The sequence below is a fragment of the Tamandua tetradactyla genome, chromosome 8, assembly GCF_023851605.1.
Source record: "Tamandua tetradactyla isolate mTamTet1 chromosome 8, mTamTet1.pri, whole genome shotgun sequence".
Classification (NCBI taxonomy): Eukaryota; Metazoa; Chordata; class Mammalia; order Pilosa; family Myrmecophagidae; genus Tamandua; species Tamandua tetradactyla.
In genome coordinates, this window is record NC_135334.1 from 20,333,241 (window position 1) to 20,356,524 (window position 23,284).

The following is a 23,284-nucleotide window of genomic DNA, read 5'->3' on the forward strand; positions in this document are numbered from 1 at the left end:
GGGAGAACTTAAAAGCTCCCTTACTGGGAGGTATGGGGACAAGGGTTCACCATCCCATCGCAAAGAAGTCCAAGTTGCTTCAGAGACATGTCTAAGGACACTGGCAAAACTAAGACAAGGGACAGGACTCCTGACCCTTTCCTGACACTCTCTCTACAAAACAATAATGCAAAATGGCCCAGGAAGAAGGGAGAGAAGAGACCATAGGTAATGGAAGCATCTGCTTTGGGGTCATGGGATGAGGCACAGTGGGGCTGGGGTACTCACTCTTAAGCCCCTTCCCCATGGGCATTTTCTCATGGCCCTCCCAGGGGGAAAAACAGCCCCACACTAATGAATATATCACTGGCAGTGAAAATGATCAAAGCTGTTGTCCCAGTTGCATAACTCGTTTGTGGAAAGTGTTTCATAAACATTTCACAAGAAGGAGTATTTCAAAGCATGAACATCTCCCAACCTGCCTTCAATTACAGGCAAGATTTTTTTTCCTTTCTCCCCACTTCTACACATCTCCCTAGCAGTGAGGAAGAGTTTCTGTTTTGTAACTGATCTACAAAGCATTGGCAAACATGTTGCTCATGAAAACAACCTACGAGTATATTCAAGGCAGTAGAATGGGGTAGGCAAGTAACTCATCTCAGATGAACAAGGCTGAAATACTCAAGGAGGTTGGCTGTGTTTCTACTTGAGGGACTCCTCTCTGAGTGGCTCTTGGCTGCTCCCCATGAGCCAGAGGCTCCTGTCTTTTCAAATGCTTCTGAGAAGTGCTTGTATAGAAGATCTCACTTGGTCTCAGCTCTCTAGTCAGACGGAGACCTGCAAATTGGGGTCATTTAGACTCCGGACAGGTAGGCAACAAGGAGAACCACTTAACTCTTGGTCAGAGTAGATCAGGGCCACAAAAGAGAACTCCTGTCCATCTGGTCTCAGTGGGGCTGCAAAGGGTGCAGGTGTGAAATGGTTTGGGTCTATGATCTTGTGTCAGGGTGCCAGAAAACATTTGTGAGGATGGGTCCTCAATGAGGGCCCAGCTCTTTCCCGACGTGTTTTAACCTGAATTCAGGCATTTATATCTTGTGTACCTGGTACACAAGATGACAGAGTTACCCCCTCCAGTTCTTGGGCTAGGGATGGGTATCAAATAGAACTGTGGATTTACCCACATAGTGTCCCCAAATAAGTGAAATGGTCAGAGGTAGTGTGAGGTAACATGTACTGAGTATAATCTTTGAATCAAACTCTGAACTGTTCCTGAGCCCATGACTAGTCTTGGAAAATGTCTCGTATGTAAATGCAGTTCGTCATCATGCTTGGTTCTTCTGCATATACCTGTGCTGTGCAGCACAGAAGGGCTGTACTGTCCTTTTCAGAGCTGGAGGTGATAAAAAGATAGCCAGGAAACAAGCACAAGGCTCAGAATCGATCAGAAGACCTGACATCAGCTCTTATCCCTGTCTCTAACCAATTGTATGAGCTTATATTAAGTTACTTCACTCATCTCTCCAGGTCTTTGGTATTCCTTCTCAAAAGGAGATAATAGGATCAGTGGTAGAATGCTCACCTTCCATGCGGGAGACCTGGGTTCAATTCCTGGACCATGCATCAAAAAAAAAAAGAGAGAGATAATAGACTAGATGAAGTCTACTTAAGACATTTCTAAAGCATAAAAGAGAGAGTGGGAGTAGACTCCTTTATGCTAATTGTATTACTAGACCCATTTAACAGAGGAGAAAACTGAGGCTTGAGAAGAAACTTGTTTAACATCACACCACCGGTAAATAATAGAGCTGAGGTTTCAATCCAAGTCTCTGATTTCCCAGCTCCTCTACACAGCCCTGGCTCCCCACTACTGTGTAATGGAATCAAAGCATCATAGAATCAAGGTAGCTTGATGCAGGTTGTGCCAAGTACATGACAGACAGTCAACATGTGTTGATTCCCTTCCTTCCTCATCAGAAGTGAAAGAAAATGTAGACATCACCTAGTCCAAACCCTTCATTTTACATGTATGAGTCCCGAAGCCTGGAGGGGAAGTAACTTGCTCAAGGAAACACAGCTAGAGTTGTAGCCAAGTCCAGCTCAGAGACGAAGCCAAGGCCTATTTGGACAGATCTCCTGACCACCGCCCCCCCACCCCATCCAATGTTCAGTATGATTCATGGCACCAGGACATGCTCAGTCTTCTGTTTTTATGACTCTGCAGTTGTTGCCTCCCCTCGCTTCTGTAATAATTCAGTAGAGACCCTAATCCTATTGTCTTGATGGAATTTAGTCTAAGTCAAAAGAAAAGTCCCCACTCAGAGTTCTCAATTACCGCACCAGGTAAGGTTTAAATACGGACAAACCACGTATCTACTTACCAAGATAACATTGCATTTGGTTTGGGAACCATCATTCTGTATTTCCTTCACTCTCACATATACAAATGAACTCCAGGGGGTTGATATCTGTTCTTCCTCTTCTTCATTAAGAGGAAGAGAGATGAAGAAGGAAAGAGAAGACCCAGGCATGCTGTAAAACCCACATCCCAGTGCATATTTATTTGATTATGGGGCTCCAAATGAAACCAATAAATGGAAATGCAGATGCCCTGCCTGTCTTAGATACCCACACACATGCATACACATACATCAATCACCAACTTTAGGTTGTGAAGCACCAAACAGATTAGTTCCATGAGAACCAGCTCAAAGAAAGAAATATTTCTTACCACTTTAGAAACTAAAAAGCACTTTTAAACGAACTGGCACTTATTCTTCCTGACAAATCATGAAGGAAATAACCTTATCAAATGGATTTTTCAGATCTAGGAATCAAGGTTCAGAGAACTCAAGTCACAAGCCCAAAGTCACACAGCTAGGAAGAGGAGAGCCAACCACATTCTTGGATCTTTGACCTCCAGACCCCGTCTTCTTCTGCCTATATTGCGCTGTGAAGTAGCTCTGCTGTATCTACCCATTCTCCCCCAACCCCAGAATTTCTGGGCTCCCTGGAAGCTACTGAAATGTGCTTGCTGAGTTCTGTATCCTCTGCACACTCTGTTGTTTTTAAATACAGTGCACAGGTGGTATAAACATTTCCACAAGTGTAGTCTGGGACTTCTCCATGTATATGGCCTCAATAGTTACTGAAAGTGAAGTTTTCAACAAGCCTGAATTGGATTTTCTTTGGCATTTCCCTAGGTGACTGCCTACGGTTTGGAAACCTGTCCCTGAAAGACTTAGCATTGGCTACAGATGAAAGTAAACTGTTTTCCGTGGTAATGTTCCTCTCTGAGAATAGTCTTCCAGGAAATCTGAATCTTTATCTCTTGTATTCTTGAGGCACCCAGAAGAAAGCAAAGCACCTCTCTCGGTCCTCTCACACGAGGTCAGTTGCAATATCAGCAGAACAGATAGTCTTCCAAGAGGCAGGCTTTTAAGCTCAGAAGCTTCCCGCCTTCCTAAGGTCCCCTTCCCAGTTCAATTTAGTTCAACAAATCTTTATTAAGCACCTACTACATGCCAAGAGTCAACAGAGACCCAAAGATGAATAAGGAGCTCACAGGGTAATTAGGAGACCGCGCAAGTGAAAAATAAAATAAAATCCTGCCCAGTGTAATCCCTTTAACAATCATAAGTTTGTACAGTGGCAGCCCAGAAGAGGTTGTGATGACTGCCCCAGGGTGGAGGATGGCTAAAAAAGGGGGAAATGGAGTCAGGGAGGACCCCCAGGAGAAAAGGCCATCTGAGCAGCCTCGAAGGAGAAAGAGTCCACCTGGCAGCTAAGGCAGAGAAGAGGATCCAAGCAGTGGGAGCGGCTTCCCAGTCACAGAGGGTGAGAGAGCGCCTCATAGCTGGGAAGTCCAAGCAGTTCAGGCTCAGATGCAGAGGGAAGGAGCAGGGGCCAGCGGGCACGTGCTGGGGGACGAACATCCTGTGAGTCACATCCGGTGAGTCGGGGAAGGGGTTTAGGGGAGAGCGCAGCTAGCTAAGGGCAGGGATGTGGTGAGACTTCGGTTTTAGTTCAATTATCCAAACTGCCGCCTGGGATATAGATTTGAAGAGAGGGTGACAACAAGTAGGGCAACTAGTTAAAAAGCTCTTTCGTGCACTAGGCTGGGGACCAACTGACAAGGATGCGCCCAAGGCCCAAACAGAGAGGAGACAGAATGGGGAACTTTTAGGACATAAAATGCATTTCCACCCCTAAAGGTTTATCCTTTGTAACAAAGGACTGTTTATTTCAGAAAATTCCTTGTTGAATGCCTGTGGGATTGAAAAAAAGAGCCCAGAAAAACATCTGAAAGGCCGGAGGCCAAATTGCTAATAATGGATGGCATGGAAGGCATTTGGGGTTCTAGAAAGTATTCTCCTAAGTCAGATATTTCTGCGATGTATTATTTTGTGAAAGCTGATCATTCATTTTAAACTAGAAAAAAATTAAGGTTCAGAACAGTAGGCACTGAAAGTTTCATATATTATAAGTTTACAAGGTGTTTTATAACCATTAAATTTACTTCGAGTTTCCCCTTTGGCCTGGTGAAAGTAAATATATACGTGTGTGTGTGTGTTTGTGTGTGTGTTGTGCAATTGTTTTCAAAGCAATAGCTGGGAAACTATCTCATTCATCACATGTTCAGTCACTGTTTCCAGCAGGCAACACAGGCCTTACGGCCAGCAGTCCTGACGGAGACCTCGTAATAATGTTTTACAGTTTACAAAGCACTTTCAAATGCACCATTTCAATTGATTTTCATAATACTCCACTGAGGTAGAAAAAGCAGGTAATGTTATTCCCATTTTACAGTGGAAGAAACCAAGACTCAGAAAAGTAACAGAGGTACCCAAGGCCACAAGACTGGCTAGCAGGAGAGCTACAATTTGAACCCCAGTCATCTGACTTAAAATTCAATATGTCTTCCAAACTCCTAGGAAGCCTTCCAAACAAGTGGATTTGCAGTCACTGAAATCCATCCCTTGAAGCTCCAAAGCCTTTTATTTCAATTTTGGATAAATATTTATTGGTTTCATTTTGAATAGAGATCTTGCTAAAAGGTATGATATACATCCCTACTCTCCCTGAAAGAGTACCTGCAAGATAATACAGCCAATGACTCAGAGTCATAATTTTGAACTCCTTTAAAAAACAAGCATGCCCTGAGGGATACTGAAGTGTTTAGCCATTTCAACGAGTTGTTTTTTTATTTTTTTCAGCTTTGTTGTTTCCAGGTTTTTTTTTGTTTTTGTTTTTGTTTTTTTGCCTTCAAGCTCACAATCAGATTTTTATCTGCTACTGTTGGTAAGCCTGCTTCTCACAGCAGCCCCCGATTCCACCTCTAATTTGCAGCTTTTATTTGCTGGGGGCTGGAAAAACCAGGTTATTAAGCTAGTTCCAACTGTTCCTGAAATAAAAATTGAAGGCACTGAGAAAGTACCTGGCTTGATGGTCTCATTTTGCTTTCTTCTTCTACTCAGCTGGGTTCTAAATAGGTGAGCCTTCTGACATCACAGCAGCTCTGTGTAGCTTCCTTTAACATTGGGCTTGTGCTCTGGTTTAACTTTTATTGAGCCCACGTTTATCCTGTCACCCTTATTCTCATGGGAGGAGGCTCCAGACACAATGGTGGGGCTGAACCCACACAACTGACAGTTAAGCTAAACTCTCCAAGGCTGTGGAGCTCTTAACAATCTTCTTACCAAAAGGCTGAGCAAACTGGGGCCAAAGGACTCTCGAACAGTGTATCTCAGCTCCCCTATTTATAAGAGGGAAATAATCTCTGAAACTTGACTAGGTCTCAAGGGCCAGGGTTAAATGCCTGTAAAATCCATTAGGGGAGGGCTTTTGTGATTTTTGTCAACAAAACATTATGAGGATAATGATTTTGCAATTTGTTACCTGGGAGATTCATCTTGCTTATTATGACCTGCCCAGCACAGAACATTTAACAATTACTTATTAAATACACGTGGGATGCATGAATAAATGCTTTCAACAACTCTGAAATCTAGGAAACTGGGTCTCAGAGAAGTTCAATGGTTTCCCAAAGGTCCATGCAGCTATGAAGTGACAAAGATGGAATTTGAACCTCTATCTGATAGGATCCAAAAATCAACACTTTTTCTGCCATATCACACTGACTTAAAAAGTCATGCTAAGAAAAAACAAACAAAAAGTCATGTCAAACTAGGCTCATTTCCTTTTTTTTGGTTCTTTTCCTTTGATATAGGGTTCCTAGAGTGGTGTATCAGGTCATGCTCTAATTGCAGTACATACGTAAGGACATAGGTATGTGTGTCTGTCTGTCCCTGAAGGTCAGAATGGGGTCATGTGGGATGAGACAAGAGAGTCATGGGGCTCTGCTCTTGGGCACATCTTGCTAAGCATGTTTTCAATAACCTGGATGAAGATGCATGCATACTTGTTGAATTTCTGTATGAGCAGCAGGGCTAGCTGCTACCTTGCACAAAGATGTCAAAGATTCAAAAAAAAAAAACAACTCTTCCCCATCATTTTAAGAAAATACATGCAAATGGATCTCACGCTGATCAAGAAGGTGGTGTGAGAAGCTTCAGGGCTCTGTTACCTCACAGTAACTTGAACAACTAGCAAGAACTGGGGGAAACATCTTTCTCAAACTCCAGAAGACAATTAAAGGGTTGCAGTAACAGGGTAGGGAGAACACCAAACCACGAAAAAGCCAACTTAAAAGTGGTGGTATCTTATGGTGCCCCAGCTGGTCTCTTCCCCATTCCCTTACCAGCTTCGGATGATGCTGATCTGTGCTTTCAGTGTGGGTCCCTGGTCCTGGTTCCAGAAGGAACAGAGTGTCCCCCATGCCATGCACATATGGGGAGCCTTTATGTTTGGTCCAGTTTATCTGGTCTGGTAGTAGATTGAGGGATTGAACCAAGACATTCTTCCTAGGCTCACCATTCCAGAACTTGCCCTGTGTATAGAAGGCAGTGCATAGAGCTCTCCTACAGAATGTTGTGGGGGAGAATTGAAGTCATGGCTGCCTGGGGTAAAAATTGCTGGCTGTAGGACATACAGGGGAGTGCCTGGGACCATAAAAAACTGTTTTCTATTTAAGAGGGGGCATTCATATTGATGTAAATGTGGAATTCCTCGAGCCACAAACGCATGGCCAAGACAAGATACATGTACACGGAGGCTCATGGAGGTACCTACAATTTGTTCTCAAGCTATTCTCTAAACTCATTGTATGGGTAAGTCCTGAAGAAGAGTACTTGCACAGGTCAATTTGCAAAGATTAGGAAATGTGCTTTATTTTTTCCTTTTTAAAAAATGTTCGTCCCTGGCATACACAGAAAGCTCTATCATAACACTGGTTGGATACAAGCTTAAGGAACAGAATCCTCAGAGTCTACATTGTACATGTTAAATATCAAAATGCCTACATTTCCATAAAAGATTACAGAACAATGACCCAGGCAAAGGAGAAGATTAGAAGCTTCAGAAATCATCAAGGAGAAGGAACAGACCTGGGACATACCAGATAAAGACTTGAAAAAAAAGTCCTTAATAGGTTCCAAAGAACTAAAGAAAAACATGGACAAATACCTGAAGGAAAAGAGGAAAACAGATGAACACAAAGAGAATATCAATCCAGAGATGGAAATTATGAAAAGGAAACAAACAGAGCTGAAGACCAGAGTAACAGCAGACTGGAGCTGACAGAAGAAAGCATGAGTGAACCTGAAGATAAAAAATAATTGAAATCATCCAATCTTAGAAGCAGAAAAAAGAAAGAATAAAGAAAACTGAAAAGAACGTCAGAAATCTGTGGGATACCATCAAGCATACCAATATGTGGAAGTTCCAGAAGAAGGAAAACAAGGTGGCAGAGAGAATATTCAAAGAAATTATGTCTGAAAACTTCCCAAATGTAATAGAAGACATGAATATACATATCCAAGATGCTCAACAAACTTCAAATAGGATAAACCCAAATAGACCCATGCCACAGCATGTTATAATAGACTGTTGAATGCCAAAGCTAAAGAGGGAATTCTGAAAGCTGAAAGAGGAAAGCATACAAGGGAGCCTCAATAAAAGTAAGTGCTGATTTCTCACTGAAACCATGGAATGACCAAAAGAATGACCGAAAGAAAATAAAATACCAACAAAGAATTCTATATCCAGCAAAAGCTATCTCAAAAATGAGGGAGAGATTAAGGCATTACCAGGAAAACAAAGGTGAGGGAATCTGTCACACTAAACCAGCCCTACAAGAGATGTTAAAGGGGGTTCTGTAGACTGAAAGGAAAGGACAATAGATAACAGACTGAAGCCGCATTAAGAAGTAAAGATGTATCGTGAGGGTAACAACAAGGATAAATATAAATGCCAGTACTATTGTATATTTGGTTTGTAACTTTACTTTTACTTCCTATAGGATCTAAAAGGCAAGTGTGTACATGTTCTGGAGCAGCTAGAAGGAAACATCTGAGAGGATGGTATGGTAGCCCATAACAAACTCTGGAATCTCTCCTATAACTACTTGTCGAAGAGTGCTTTGAAAACTACTGCTTTTTTCTTTCTTTGCTTTATACGTATGTTATACTATACAATAAAAAAAGTTAAAAAAAAAACAACAACAACAACAACAAAATAAAAGGCAAGTCCTCCCCTTGTCTACGTGGGTCATGACTCCCAGGGGTGTGGACCTTTCTGGCTACGTGGGACAGAAATCCTAGAATGAGCTGAGACTCAGCATCAAGAGATTGAGAAAACCTTCTCGACCAAAAGAGGAAAGAGCAAAATGAGACGAAATAAAGTGTCAATGGCTGAGAGATTCCAAACAGAGTCGAGAGGTTATCCTGGAGGTTATTCTTAAACATTATATAGGTATCACCTTTTTAGTTAAGGTGTAATGGAGAGGCTGGAGGGAACTGCCTGAAACTATACAGCTGTGTTCCAGTAGCCACGTTTCTTGAAGATGAATGTATAATGATATAGCTTTCGCACTGTGACTGTGTGATTGTGAAAACCTTATGTCTGATGCTCCTTTTATCTACCTTATCGACAGACGAGTAGAACATACAGATTAAAAATAAATAAATAATAGGGGGAACAAATGCTAAAATAGATTTAGTAGATTGAAATGCTAGTGATCAATGAAAGGGAGGGTAAGGGGTATGGTATGTATGATTTTTTTTTCTGTTTTCTTCTTATTATTTTTTTCTGAATTGATGCATATGTTCTAAGAAATGATCATGATGATGAACATACAACTATGTGATGATATTGTGAGTTACTGACTATGTATCAGGAATGGAATGATCATATGGTAAGAATGTTTGTGTTTGTATGTTGCTATGTTTAACAAGTAAATAAACAAATAAAAAACAAAAGGCAAGTGCATAGAATGTAATGATAAATCAGTGTTTTTGGAGTCAAACGTTTAAACCTGTAATTTGGGACAAGAATAATATAAATGTGGGGGGACGGAAGGGTATAGAAACATAACTTAGTATACTAATGCAAATGAGACTTTTATAGATTTAGGATGCTAAATGTAAGCTCAATGGTAACTACAAAGAAAATATCAGAGAACAGGCAGGCTGACTGAGGTAAAAATTAGAATACAGGACAGCAGGGGTCAGGGTGAATGGGAAATGTATGCATAATGGATATCAGTTTTCTGTTTGGGGAGATCAAAAGTTTTAGGAATGGAAATTGGTGAGGGTCCTGCAATACTGTACATGTAATTAATCCTCTTGAATGGTATTCTTGAGAGTGATTAAATGGGAAAGTTTATGCTGTACATATGATCCCACAATTTTAAAAAAGGGAGCAATTTAAAAGACTGACAATTACATGTAATATAGGATCTAACAAGGGAGGAGAAAATACTTAAGAGGATTATTGGGATATATGAAAAAGTTGGAATAGAGACTTTAAGTTTCATATCAATGTTAAATTTATTGAACTCGATAACTGCGTTTAAGATGGTTATATAAGTGAATCCCATTGTTCTTCAGAAATGTACATAGCAGTATTAAGTGTTCAAAAAGCATGATATATGCAACTTATATTCAAGTGTTCAGAAAATGGATAGAAAGATACATACAGAAAATGTGGCAAAATGTGGTTGATCTAGGTTTCTTGGGGGGCAGGGGTAGGACTATGTTGGAATTTTCTGTACGGAGTTTGTATGACTTTTGTAACTGTCCTGTAAATTTGAAAGTATACATTAAAGAAAAAACACTCGAAACTGTGGAAGGAAGTAAGGAGTTAAAACTTAATGGGAGCAAATGTAAAAATCCTTCACTTAAGATATGAAAATTAACTGCACAAGTTGAGGCAACAGTTTATATGTGAAAGGACTTCAGAGGTGTTAACTGAGCCTGTAGGTTGACTAAAGTGTGCTATAATTATCTTTTAAAAACCCATAGAAGGGCGGGTCATGGTGGCTCAGCGGCAGAGTTCTCACCTGCCATGCTGGAGACCCAGGTTCGATTTCCGGTGCCTGCCTATGCACAAAAAAGAACAGCAACAACAAACAAACCCATAGGACAGGTTACACTAACAAAGTGTTGTGCGGTTGTGAATGTTATACTTAAAGAGGATGATTCACTGACAGAAGCATTTGCATATGGAGGCATCAAGGGTACAAACATAGAAGTTTAAGGAATTCATCATTGCATTGAAAAGCAAAAAAATGAGAAGCAGCAATAGGGGAATGGGAAAGCAAAGTTAGGTTAAAATAGTGGCATATTGTGTATTCATGAATAAGAATAATAGAACTATATGTACTATCACGAAAGAGTCTGGAAGTCCTACTGTTAAATTTTGAAAGGACGTTTCAGATGAATACATGCAGTATAATATAGGCATAAATTTATATATATGCCTACAGATATACACACACATGCATCTATATATATGTGTGTGTAGGCATGTGTATATGTACGGGTTTTTAAACCTCCACAAAAATTTATACATTTCCATTTGTATACATATCCATGTTAAGTGCAGAGAAAAAGTCTTTCAGATATATACGCATCACACTGGCAAAAGGAGTTGATTATCTCTGAAAAGAGAACTGAGATGAATGGGGATCAGACCCCTTTGTCTCTATTATTAAATTTTTTCCAAGAAAATATTCACATATTATGTGTATAATTGCTTGAAGCAAGGCGACCAGAAACATAGTATGTTCAATAGTTTGCTGAATTCAGTCTCTTTACATAGGAAAGGGAAAGATTTGGGGGTGATGGGGCGACCGACGTCTCAAATCCTGCAGAGCTGTCAGGTGAAGGAGGATGGACGGATATTCCCTGGAGCAGAAGCAAGCAGGGAGACGGCCACGGGGGTGATGACCACAAGAGGCTCATTTAGGTCTAACAGGAGAAAGAGTGGCCCAAGAGTTCACCCTCCTTCACCCAGGATTTATGCACCAGGAGACAGATCCCAGCAGAATCACTGGATCCCAGGCTTCTGAAGTTCATGACAAGTAAATCTCTCTCTCTCTCTCTCTCTTTTTTCTTTTTTGAGAGTTCAGATAGGGTTAAATTTCATTTCGCCAAATAAAAACCTTTAACTAACATCATCTACTATGACCATTTCATAAACTTAACCCCCAAAAGTACAGAATCTCGGATTTTCAAAATTGGATGTATTTAGCCTTTAACCCACTACAATTGTCTTCATTCATTTTAATTTCACTGCAGACAGTGAAATCTTAGCCATAAGACATTCTATTATTAACAGGTAGATGTATAAATGCACAGGATAAAAGGGAGGGAGAAAGGAACCCTTTGTACGAATATGGCCGTGGTCTCAGGTGCATTTTTCGGGAACTGGCTTCAGGTGGGGAGCTCTGTTCAGGACCACCAACCTCATAGAGTTTGGGTCAGGCAGGGTCCTATACACGCCCCACCGGGGCACCTCAGGGCCAGGCCCTAGCACTCAGCAACCACTGAGCAAACAGCTGAGGCGCCTCAGCAAACAGCTCCCGGGCTGGCCAGCAAGCGGCGGAGTTGGGAAAGTTTTTCCAGAGCTGGCTGGCTGAGCCCCCCCCCAACCCGCCATGCTCAATTTGCATAAACCCAGCACGCTCACCTGCGGTGGAGGTGGGGGAGTGGGGGAAAGAGGGAGTTTGTGGATCACAGACTGGGAGAAAAGTCAGCTGGGAGCTGAGCAGCTTGACAAGCCAAAGGTCCCCAGAAGAGAAGGGGAGGGGAATTCACGGCACCCAGGATGGAGGGACTGCCGGCAGGTAGAGAGATTCATTTGAGTTACCCACATATCCTTTATTTGACACTCGTTGAACACCTATTCTGTGCCAGGCACTGTTCTATTGCAAAAAAAAAAAAGAAAGAAAGAAAAACATATAGACCCTTTCCTCAAATATTCCACTGCCTGGTGGGAAAGACTGAACACATACAAGCAAAGTACAGTACAGTGTGCTAAGCTCGTCAGGGTAGAGGGTGGAGGGGATGGTCCTAAAAGACTCCCTGGAGAAGACCTTTGAGTTGAGTTTGGAAAGAGGGTTAAGAGCTTGAGAGGGAAATGCAGAGTAGAGGCTGGGGTGGAGGCTGGTGCCTGGGGCTCTTTGGAAACAAGAGTCAAGATACCTATGTATTCCTGTGCCCTCTGCCTTCAGGACCAGCTCTTGTGCCAAAAGGGATTTTTGTTCCTTCTTACAAGGACCTGGACAGTACTTTGGAAATCTTAGGGTCTGGGGAAAGACGGGAGGGAATGGTCACAAACTGGCTCCACTGGGCCCCTGGCCATGCAGTGCAGACAGTAGAATCTGATAAGGGGGCAAAAGATAAACCACACTGGCTGGCGCAGGTCAATGCCTTCAGGCTGAGCGAGGAGGAGCAGGATGGGACAGCCACCACAAGCACATCGGGCACCTGCTGAGTTGCCAGATCCTGGACAAAGTCAGCGACACCAGGCCCTGCTGCTCCCCACTTCGCTTTATGACAGAGAAGTACACTTCCCTCCTGGGCCCATGGGCAGTGCCATGGGGGAGTGTCCACTACGTGGCCAGGCCTACCGCAAGGGCAAGCACCAAACCCTCAGTAAGGAAGCTGATCCTGGTTCTGGGTCAGAAATCTATGGGGCCTGGCCCACTAGGCAGGCTTGTGGTAGGGCAGCTTCACTGCTTCGCTTCCTAGGCAGTGTAGGGTTAATATGGCTCTTTTAACCCTTTCCATCCTGAAAGCTCTTGCCCTAGAGTCTAAGTTCAGCCATACTCTGGAAGGTCCTAGCCCAGAACTGCAGGCACACAAGCTTTCTGCCACTGGCCCCTGCAGGAATCAACATTTGCCAGAGATTTAGTGTCCACATCTTTCCAGACCTCAGTTTACCACTACCCAACTGGCCTACAAAACGCACTTCCAAGCCCTCTGATGAGCCCATCCACTTTGGTGGCCTGGACTAAGTAGAAGACATACTTCTTTTGGCTCGCACACTTTCTCTGAGATGATGTCACCCATGGTGGAAAAGTAAAATGAACATATAACCCACTTTTAGAAAACCCTACAGATGATAATTGGCTTTAACCACCATAAAAGCATATTATTTGTTCTCTTGAAAGATTTAGCCTTGTATTCCTTTCAGTATCAGGCTCTTGGTAAAGGGAAAAATTTATGTTTTTTTTGTTTACAAAAAGAAATGTTTTGTAAACATTTAGTTTACAAAATTGACTAATGTGCATTTCAGGAAGCACTCTTTTCTGTACAAGGAGGCATGCCTGCATTTACCTGGCCCGGCCTGACCCCAGTATATTTTTCTTATTTTTGCTCTAGTAGTGGACTGAGTCAGGTACAGGGGCACAGATAAGAATGCTCAGAGGAAGACCAGCAGTGGGGCAAATCTGAGCAGAGCTGCCACCTGGGAAATGGAGCAAGAGGTGCCCAGAGCCTCCTGAGGTACTGGAAAGGAAGAGGCAAATTGGAGCCAGGCTGATGTGAAATGGGGCAGCTGAAAGTGTGGGGGTAAGAATGTCAGCACTAGCCACAATAACTAATATTTATTGAGCACTTGCTATATCCCAGACATTTGACATGCAAAATTTCACTTGAAATCATAGGCTATCATTGCCCCATGCTACAGAAATGGAAACTGAAGCCTGGAGAGGGTGGGGAAAGTGAGATCTGAACCAAAGTCTGTGTGACACCCACAGCCAGACCTCTAGCCTTCCCCTGACTTCTGCAGTCTAGGAGCAAAGCCACCCTGCAGCGACCCATGTCACAAAGTCTGTAGGAGATGTCAGAAGATGACAGCACAGGGGAGTGAAAGCAGAGGGATGATACCCCCAGGGGTTGGAAGCAAAGGGGAAAGTGGTGGCCACTTAGAGGAAAGGGAGGGCAGTCTTGATGCTTGATCTGAATACACACAAGCTCCGAGGTCCAGGGGGGCACCAGGCCGATGGGTGCATCTGTGATTAGGACCCGAGCCGAGTTTGGAGATGGCAGATGGACACCGAGCACAGCATCTGTTATCAAGTAGGCACCGGATAAAGGTGAATTAAGTCCCAGCTCTGCCACTTAATCACAAATCACATTACCACTCTGAGCCTCAGACAGTTTCCTTGTCAAAATGAGAATAATAACACCCACGTCACCCAGTTACTGTGAGGGGGAAACCCATTTACTTAACAAAGTCCTCTGTGCGTTGTCAAGCAGAAGGACGTGAGATGTGACCTGATGTCAGGTGGGGAACCGGGCAGGTACCTAGACACAGCAGCTGAGCCGTGAGGGTGGCCTCCAAAGTCACTGGCGGATAGCACTGGGAAAAGGAAAGCTTGTTTTCAAGTGGAAGCTATGGTATTGTGTGAAGCAGAATCTCCTGGCTACTAGAGCTGCCTTGACAGCCCTCTCTGACTCCCAGCTCCTGCCCTGCAGGCACACATGCATGCAAACACACCTCCCCTCCCTGCACCCTTCTCACGCACAGGCCCGGGGGAACCCTCTTTGGGTGGGAACCCTCCTTCATGCCCCCCTTCACCTGGCAACCTTCCCCAAGCCTGCAGATTGTATCTCCACCATCACAGCTGGCAAGCATCCATGTGAGAGGTCTGTGGAGTTGCTATGAGCAAAAGGGCTCCAGAAAAGTGGAAAAGTACTGCACAAATGTTAAACGAGGGGTGCTGGTTCACATCGGGCCAGGTCTTATGTGCAGAGGCTTTTTTTTCCTTCTCTCTCTATCAGAGGCAGCCTGGTGCAATGGAAAGTCAGGCTGGCCTAGCTGACATCTGGGCCCCACCTTGGACAAGTTATTTAAGCTGCCTGAGCTATAGTTTCCCCAGCTGTGTAATGGGAACAATAATGTTTGCCTCACCCAGCTGTCGTAAGGACTAAGTAATGTCAAAGGAGATCTGGTCTGGGTAAAGCCCTCGGTGCAATCACATGAACTTCGGTTTGAATCCTGGCTCTAAGCAAGTCACCTGACCTCTCCAAGCCTCAGTTTCCTCATCTGCAAATGGGAATTAGAAAATCTGCCGCTCAAAATTGCTGAAAGGTTTAAATGAGATATTGCACACAAAGCATTCAGCTCAGTGTCTCTTACAAACTAAAGACTCAATTAAGTGGTATTAGCTTTTCCTTTTATTGTTTGAGGTCAAATCCAGCATCCCTTTTAAGACCCCCTGCTCCAAAGAGACTTCTCCATGGGAGGGGAAGGACTGACCTTACTTTTAGTCCTACCAATGTCTGCATCAACCAAAGGCAGCTTACTAAAATCTCCAAAGCAAACACACTTTTTCATCCCTGCAGAATCTGGGAAGAGATCCTGAGATCTTCCTCTCCATCCTTGGGTCCTCACTGCTTTCTGCCCCACCCAGAGGCCAAGAAGAAAATTTGTCTCCATTCCCCATCCAGAAGACATCTGCTTGCTCATGCCAGTGCGAGGAACCTCAGTGATCTGAGTCCCTAACCCAAAGCCCCAGAGGAAGCTTTTCAGTGGTCTTCAGGGCCATCTACAAACCAGGTTATACTAGGGTCAGGTCTCTGGAGAACCCAGACAGCTGGTCCCATTCCTACCTGCCCCTCTCTGAGCTGCTCTCAAAAAGGCTTGGTCTGAATAAGGGGAAAAGAAGTGTAACTAATAGTGGCTGAGAGAGTTCAAATAGAGTCGAGAGACTACTCTGGAGGTCACTCTTATGCAAGCTTCAGTTAGACATTACTGCCTATCATAACTTGCCAAACCCCTACCAAAACCATTCCAACCAATCCTAAAGAACACCCAGAGCAATGTATAAGATTCTACAAAGGTTCCAGGCACTAAGATAACTTTCCAGAAACCTACAACCTCCAGATGGGTCCCCGGACCAGATAAGTTCTGAAACCTAGAGGGCCCAGCCTCTCAAGAACATCAGATAGTTCCATCTCCCTACCCCATATTATTGACAGCCCCTTCCAACAGGAAAAAGTTAGAATGGCCAGAGCCCAAACACCCCTAAAGAATGGGACAGAAAGATCAAAAGTGATGGTGGAGTTATATAGAGACGGTAGGGTTTAACAAATGAATATGATTGCTGAATCATTAAATTGATATTTCTTTTAGTCTCCAGTGTCTTAGAGCAGCTAGAAGCAAAAACCTAAAACTGTAGAATTGTGACCCATACCAAACTCTGAAATCTGTTCTCTAACTAATTGTTGTGCTGTGCTTTGAAATTTCTTACTTTTTTGTATATATGTTATTTTTCACAAAAAAGAAAAACAAGTTGATTGTGATGATAAAAAAAAGGTTTATTCCTGCTAGCCTCCTATATTCTGGACAAGCTAGAAGGAAAAATCTGAGCTGATGGTATGGTAGCCCATGCATGACAAACTCTGGGGTCTGTCCTGTAACTGCTTGTTGAAGAGTGCTTTGAAAACTACTGCTTTTTTCTTTCTTTGCTTTGTATATATGTTATATTATACAATAAAAAAAGTAAAAAAAAAAAATGAACAGAAGAAAAAATTTAAAAAGGCTTGGTCTGCCCAGCACTGGGGCTGCTGCCGGGTCCACAAATGGAAAGTTGGTACTCAAGCCTCGGGCCACAGAGCCTGGCAGACAAAGGACAAATTCCCATCTCACAGAGGCAAATACACTTATAGACTGTTTCTGTATCCAAGCTTGGAAAATTGGGGTGGGGGGGGGGGACCTAAATAGGGAGATGATGGATCCCAGAAAAAAATTACCTTTCTGGTAGCATCCCCAGCCCATCTAAACTGAAACAAGCCCAGCCAAGCAGCCACCCAGGCAGAGGAGAGGAAGAGAGTATTACAGTTTTTTTCATTTATCAGAAAATAAAAGGAGCTAATATTCATTGATTGATTACTGTGCACCAAGGACTATTCTAAGTACTTCGTATATCTCAGCTATACTATTTAAAACCCTAGGAAGTAGATATTATTATTATTCGTCTCATCTGATGAGGAGTCGGAGGCCCAGAGAAGTCAACTACTACAGATAATCCGGTTCAACCACTCCAGCACTCCGCCTCCACCCACGATAAGCAGGGCTGTGGGCCACTGACCACGGTGGAATCTGGAGTTGACAGACCTGACGATGGTATCGTGGGGAAGTTTTTTAACTTCTCAGTGCCTCCATTTTCTCATCTATAGAATGGGAATAACAATTACGACCTCACAGAGTTGCTATAAGCACTAAATGAAATAATGAATCCCAAGCATTCTGCACTCAGTGCCTGGCACATGGTCAGGGTTGAAGAAATTAAATTATGATGATATCTTCTTGACTACGGTGGGGAAATGCCCTTGGAGAAGGGAGTCATTTAATCTTACCTATTGTCTCCTGCCTGAAAATTCTGCCCCGTACCCACCCAGCCATTCCATCAGCCCAGCTTGTTTATACTTCCTGGGTTGGGACGTCATTTGGGACCTTTTCCAACCTGACTCCCTCACTGGATAGCACGTAAGCTCTCTAAGGGCAGTGACTGTGGCACTGTTTCTGGGGGGCCTCTCCTTTCCATTGCCTTGTGCTCTGTGTGGAAGGAAGGACTGCAGTCAGAGAAACATCTCGCTTTCAGTCTCATGGTTAGAGAAGTGACATCTCCTCAGTGGTCTAAGCCAGGGGTCCCTGCTGGGAGTAATAGCTACCCCGGGAGACGTGCTAAAATCCATAGCAGGGGCAGGTTGCTGGCTGTCTTATTAATCGGGGTGGGGGCTCTATTTGCACTTACTGGACAGGCATTCTAGACCTCTTACAACGCAAAAGGCAGGAGGGAACAGAAGAGACCTGTTCACGTGCGACAGGAGGGAACAGAAGAGACCTGTTCACGTGCCGTGTGACTTTCACACGGCTTTCAAATGCTCCACGGGACATTTGTGGAGCCTGCTTATGACCATCTGAGCCTAGAACCCAGCTCCATTTTTTATACAAGCACGATGTGTTTTTTGCACCATTTTACAGTTCTAGGAATGCCATTTTCTGGGTAAATTGAGGAACGACTGTATTTCATTCTGTTAGGATGTTTACCAAGAGTTGTTTAACATTTTGGAAAATCATAGCCTTTGAGCTGCCAACATCACATATCACCATGAATCTGTATTTGCCTGTCACATTCATCCAGGTATAAGCATCCCACTGTCATTAAATCTTCTTGGGCAGGGTCCCGAGGACTCACTTGCTGAAATACATATTGTTTTATTAAAAATTACTTCTCTCTCTTTTTTTTGTTCAAATTAGAGCATTTTATTGATTTTTATTTGTATTTTCTATAACTCTCATTTTAGGATATTAAAGGAGCTTTTGTTATAAGGGGTATTAGGCCTAATAAGGCTGAGAACTGAAGCTTTAGAAGGAAGGGGGCTCCACCCCTGCAGGCCCTCTTTTCAGACCTGCCTGCTGGCAAGGAGGGAACTTTTAGGTCTGCTCTCTGTCATCTCTGCCTGCGACCGGTGGATGTATTAATTCTGGAGAGAGTCTTAGAAAGCCCAGTGTGGCCATCCAGCAAAGTCACCCAGTACAGGTCTGTCTGGCAGGCTCCTGAATCTACTTTTCAACTGGTTTGGTACCTTAGAGGGTTGGGGGGGAAGAGGGATGTTATGTATTGACACCCTAAAACCCCGCCCTACTCCTCTGGATAAACAAAATGTGGCCACCTGGCTCCTCACCCTCTTCTCTCTCTTAGCCTGCCCCTCCCACCTCAGCCCTGCACCTTCTCCTACCCCCCACCTCCTCCAGAGTACCAACCCAGAAGCTGAATCCTGACACTTTCAGTAAAAGTTAGCAGCAGAGGGAAACACTCCTCAGGGGACCAAGTGAGTCCTGCCATCCTTACTTGTCACCCTCCAGGTAGGTGTTTCACAGGAGGTCTCTGTCTCTGTCCTGTGCTCTGGGCCCCTACCCTGAGCCTCCATTCTCCTGCTGGGCTGGCTTAGCCTCCTGGGACCAGCCCCACTGACATTAGTTATAGTACACGGGCCCTCCCTGCATCTCTTCCCCATCATGCTGGGAGCTCCTGTGGAGCAGGCACCCTGTTTTACGCCTCTCTGACTCCTCCATACCCTGACTAAATCCAGGCTGGTGTGAGTAAATGGCCAAATGCAGTCAATTCCCTCCCTTGCTCTCTTGAGCTCCACTGCTCAAAGACCCACTCTCCTGAGGCTGCTCGGGTGGTGCTGGACAGGAGGGATAGGGTGACCTCACTGCGCTGTTCCCCACAGGCCCTCACGTGCCAGCTTGAGAGTCTGTCTCCGGAAATTAATTGAGCTCAGGCCCCCAAAGCACCTTGCACAGAGGTTGGTGGTCAGCAAACGCTGGCTAACTCCCCTCATGTCCTTGCTGTGAAAAGTAAGGACACGGCTATCAGTTGTGGTGGCCTGGTCCCTCCATGTGGGATCTTCTTGGCACCCTTCTTTGCAGTCACATCCCCACTTACCCCTCGTGGGCCACTCCAGCCTCCTTCTCTTCTGCGGCCTCCTCGGGCAGAATCCCAGGGCTCACACTATTACATCTGTTCTGGAATTCCCTGTGTAATACTGTAATTCACCTTCATGCAAATGATCCACCTTCTACTGAGCCAGCCCGCTGGGTCCTTCTGTCTCTGCCCCCAAATTGTGAAAAACTCTTTTCACTGACTCACACAAGATCCTAAAGGCTAGGGAGATTCCATGTGGCATTTCCCCCTCACCCTCTGCAGCTCTGGGTGAAGAAATGGACGTGCTCTTCCTCATTTCTCTTCAAAGAAATAAATGAAAGGAGAGTAGAAGTCAAAGAGCACAACAAACGTGTCAGTATATGGGAAGAGAAAAATGATAGAACCATGGGATGCCAGCTGTAAGGGAGCTCAGAGATCACTGCATCCAAACTTTTTATTTTAGTCATGAGGAAAACTGAGACCCAGACAGGAGAAAAGGTTGGTTTAAAGGCAGAAACAGCCTCAGAACCCAGGTCTTCTGACCCTCCATCCAGGGATCTGGTCTTACCATGATCTCTCTCAACTTAATCTTATCTGTCCTGGGGAAAGAGGGGTGGCTGTGCTTCTGGCGCCCTTGCCCTTTCCATAATTACCCCAGTACAAGCTGAGGCTGCCTTCCTGGGACCAGGGAGTTAATAGCCTCAGCATGGAAACTTCCTGATGAGCAAACTTGCTAATACAACTTCAGCCCCGCAGTCACCTAGTGCCTGGATGCAACTCCCAATTGCACCAGTTGCCTTGTGGCCCTCCAACTGGAGCTTCACCAGGGGCAGCTGCGGATACAGAGGCTGCTCCTACACAACCACTCTTTCTTCCCTTCCCCACTCCCTCTGCCTCCCGTTTCCTCCCAGTTAGTCACTGTGAGGTCACGCTCAGCCTCTGGCTCCCAGGCCTCTCCCTGAGGATGGTGTCTGAGAACAGAGCAGGCAAGTTGACAGAGACTGCAGAGGAGGAGGGAGAGCAAGGCATCATGGGAAAAACGGCTCTGGAGCGTGGGTTCAAATCCTGGCTCTGCTACTTGACCAATGGTGTGACCTTAGGCAACTTACTTAATGTCCCGAATCCTTTGCTGATGAAAGCAAGGCTGCCTGGTAGGCCATTTCCTCATGTCACAACGAGGATAGTAAGTCTCATGTCATTGGTGTATAAGGAGAATGAAGGCAAACATTGGTTTACTTGCCTTGCCATGAAATTGCAAGAACATGGCTGCCAGTAGGTTGCCTGGGAAATTCTGGGTGCCCACCTGCTGGCCTGCAGGGTAGCTGCTGTTAGTGTGAGGGTGGCGGGCACGGCGTCTGATGGCATCCGTAGAGAGGCTGTGATGTGTCTGTGGAGCCGTGCCGTGACAGGGAGGAGGCCCCGCAGAAGCGTGCGAATGAGTGAGACGCGGCTGAGTGTCTCTTCTACCGAAATTCCCCCCTCTTTAGAAGGAAGACCTGTCGTGTCTGTTCTTGTCAGCAATGAGAAATCCAAAAACCCCTCCCCTGGGAGGGAGGGAATGACCCACCCCGTGAGGCTCATCCAAGAGAAACAAACCCGAGGAGGCCCACCCTTGGCAGAAGCCAACATCCCTTCTCCAGACTGGTGGGGAAACCAGGTCCCTAAAGATGTCCCCAGGGCCAGGCCTTCCTGATGTTGCCAGGTTCTGGAAGGGCTGCCCTGGCCTTGCCCCTGGCACCAGGCTCTCTCACCAGGCCTTGAGGCGGCCTCCTACCCCTGGGCGAGTGGGCCCCACATTGGAGTGGGATGAGCTTCTCCCCATCTGTCTGGGCCAAGGGCCTGTGGTAGGGAGAGGTGGACACTCCCCAGGGGTCCCGAGTCCTCAGGGCAGAAAGCACAGGGCCAAGGCCACATCTCAATCTGTTTAGGACTCTCCGCAGGGATCACAGAATCCTTGGGGCTCTCCTCCAACCTCCTGCCCTTGCGGCAAAACCGGCCAAACAATCCTTTAGATATGAATCTATCTCCATTTAAAGACCTGGAGTGTAGCTGTTCCAGGGTTTAATAAACCTCTTTGGCTGGAAGTGCCTCTTCATGGTTAACCTGGCTCTCTCTTTAACTGAAGCCTAGCTCTGACGGGCTGTGAGTGGAGAGGTAGAATAGTTGGCTTCCGTGAATCGAACTAATTTCTCAGCTTCTCTGATGAACGAACTTGCAAAGTTGCTCGTGTAAGAGACTTTGGCTTGGGATTCAAGACTATTCCTCTCTCGGACTGGGAAAGGTATATCCAGAGTTAGCGGCCTTTTAGCAAATGTTAGTAGTGACCTCAAATTACTCCACAGATTGAGGAGAACAAGGGTCTATGTTTGATCTCTAGTCCAGCCCCAGGCTTACATCTAAACTTGGACACAGAATGTCAGAAACAGACATTCTCTGACTTCCCCGACTGGACTTTCCTTTTCCTTTCTGTCTTCCTCTCCACCCTGCTCTTCTCTGCCTCACAAACTCCTATGCAGCTTTCAGAGCGAGACTCAAATACCACCCACCTCCAGGAAGCCTTCCCTGAGCTGCCAGGCAGAATGAGCTGTTTCCATTTTTGTTTCACACCACATGCTTTGTACACCTCTAGTAAATCGCAAATGAGGCTGTATTATAATTATTTTCTTAAGGGTGTGTGTGTGCATCTCTCTCTTGTTACTAAACTATGAGCTCCTCCAGGGCAACGACTGTCCAATTTATGGAATAAATTAATTTTCAGCTGAGAAAACTCAGGGCCAAAGACACAACGTGGCTTGCCCATGGTTAGCTAGTTAGTGGCAAAAACGGAGCCAGAATCCAGCTCTTCTGACTTCGCGTCTAATTCTTACCCTCATTCCAGGACCTCTCATTATTGCTTACTGCTCATCTACAGCTTGGATTTCTCCTCCCAATAAACTCCCTCATTCTCACAGTCTGCTTCTGTCTGCACCCTATTTTGTCACCACCACCCTCGTCTTCCTGTCAGCCTCCAACTTCTAAAACAAAATCCTCACCCTCTGCTCCACGCTTCTCTGTACACATCCGCATCCACATCCATCCATCCTCCCAATCTTTCCAGCTCCACCTTCCCCACCAAAGCCCTCCCTCACTCTCCAACCCCACCCAAAGGGCTTTTTTTCAAAAGCACCAAGTGTGTGTCTACACTGCACTGTCTACACAGTGCCTTCCAACAGGCTCATCTGTAAGTTCTTTTGGTTCTGTTTCTCCTGCTACATCTCCTACCTTTCTTCAAATCCAGAGTTCCTTGAGGAAACACAGGCACATCATCTTGTTACTTTCCAGTAGGGCTCCATAAACTCTACACACAGTCTGGCCAACAGGCTCACCCAAGAAGCAACTCAGGCTATGCTTTGACAGGAAGAGAGCTGTGCCATTAGATTTCTGGACCACCCCTGGCCTGCAGTTGATCCTAAATAG

The 23,284-nt window shown here is 44.9% G+C and overlaps 1 protein-coding gene across 2 annotated transcripts in view; it reads right to left on the minus strand.

Moving 5' to 3' along the window:
- Positions 1 to 23,284, minus strand: part of POU2F3 (POU class 2 homeobox 3) — a 70,579-nt gene that overhangs the window by 21,251 nt on the left and 26,044 nt on the right. The gene's annotated exons all lie outside the window — the stretch shown is intronic.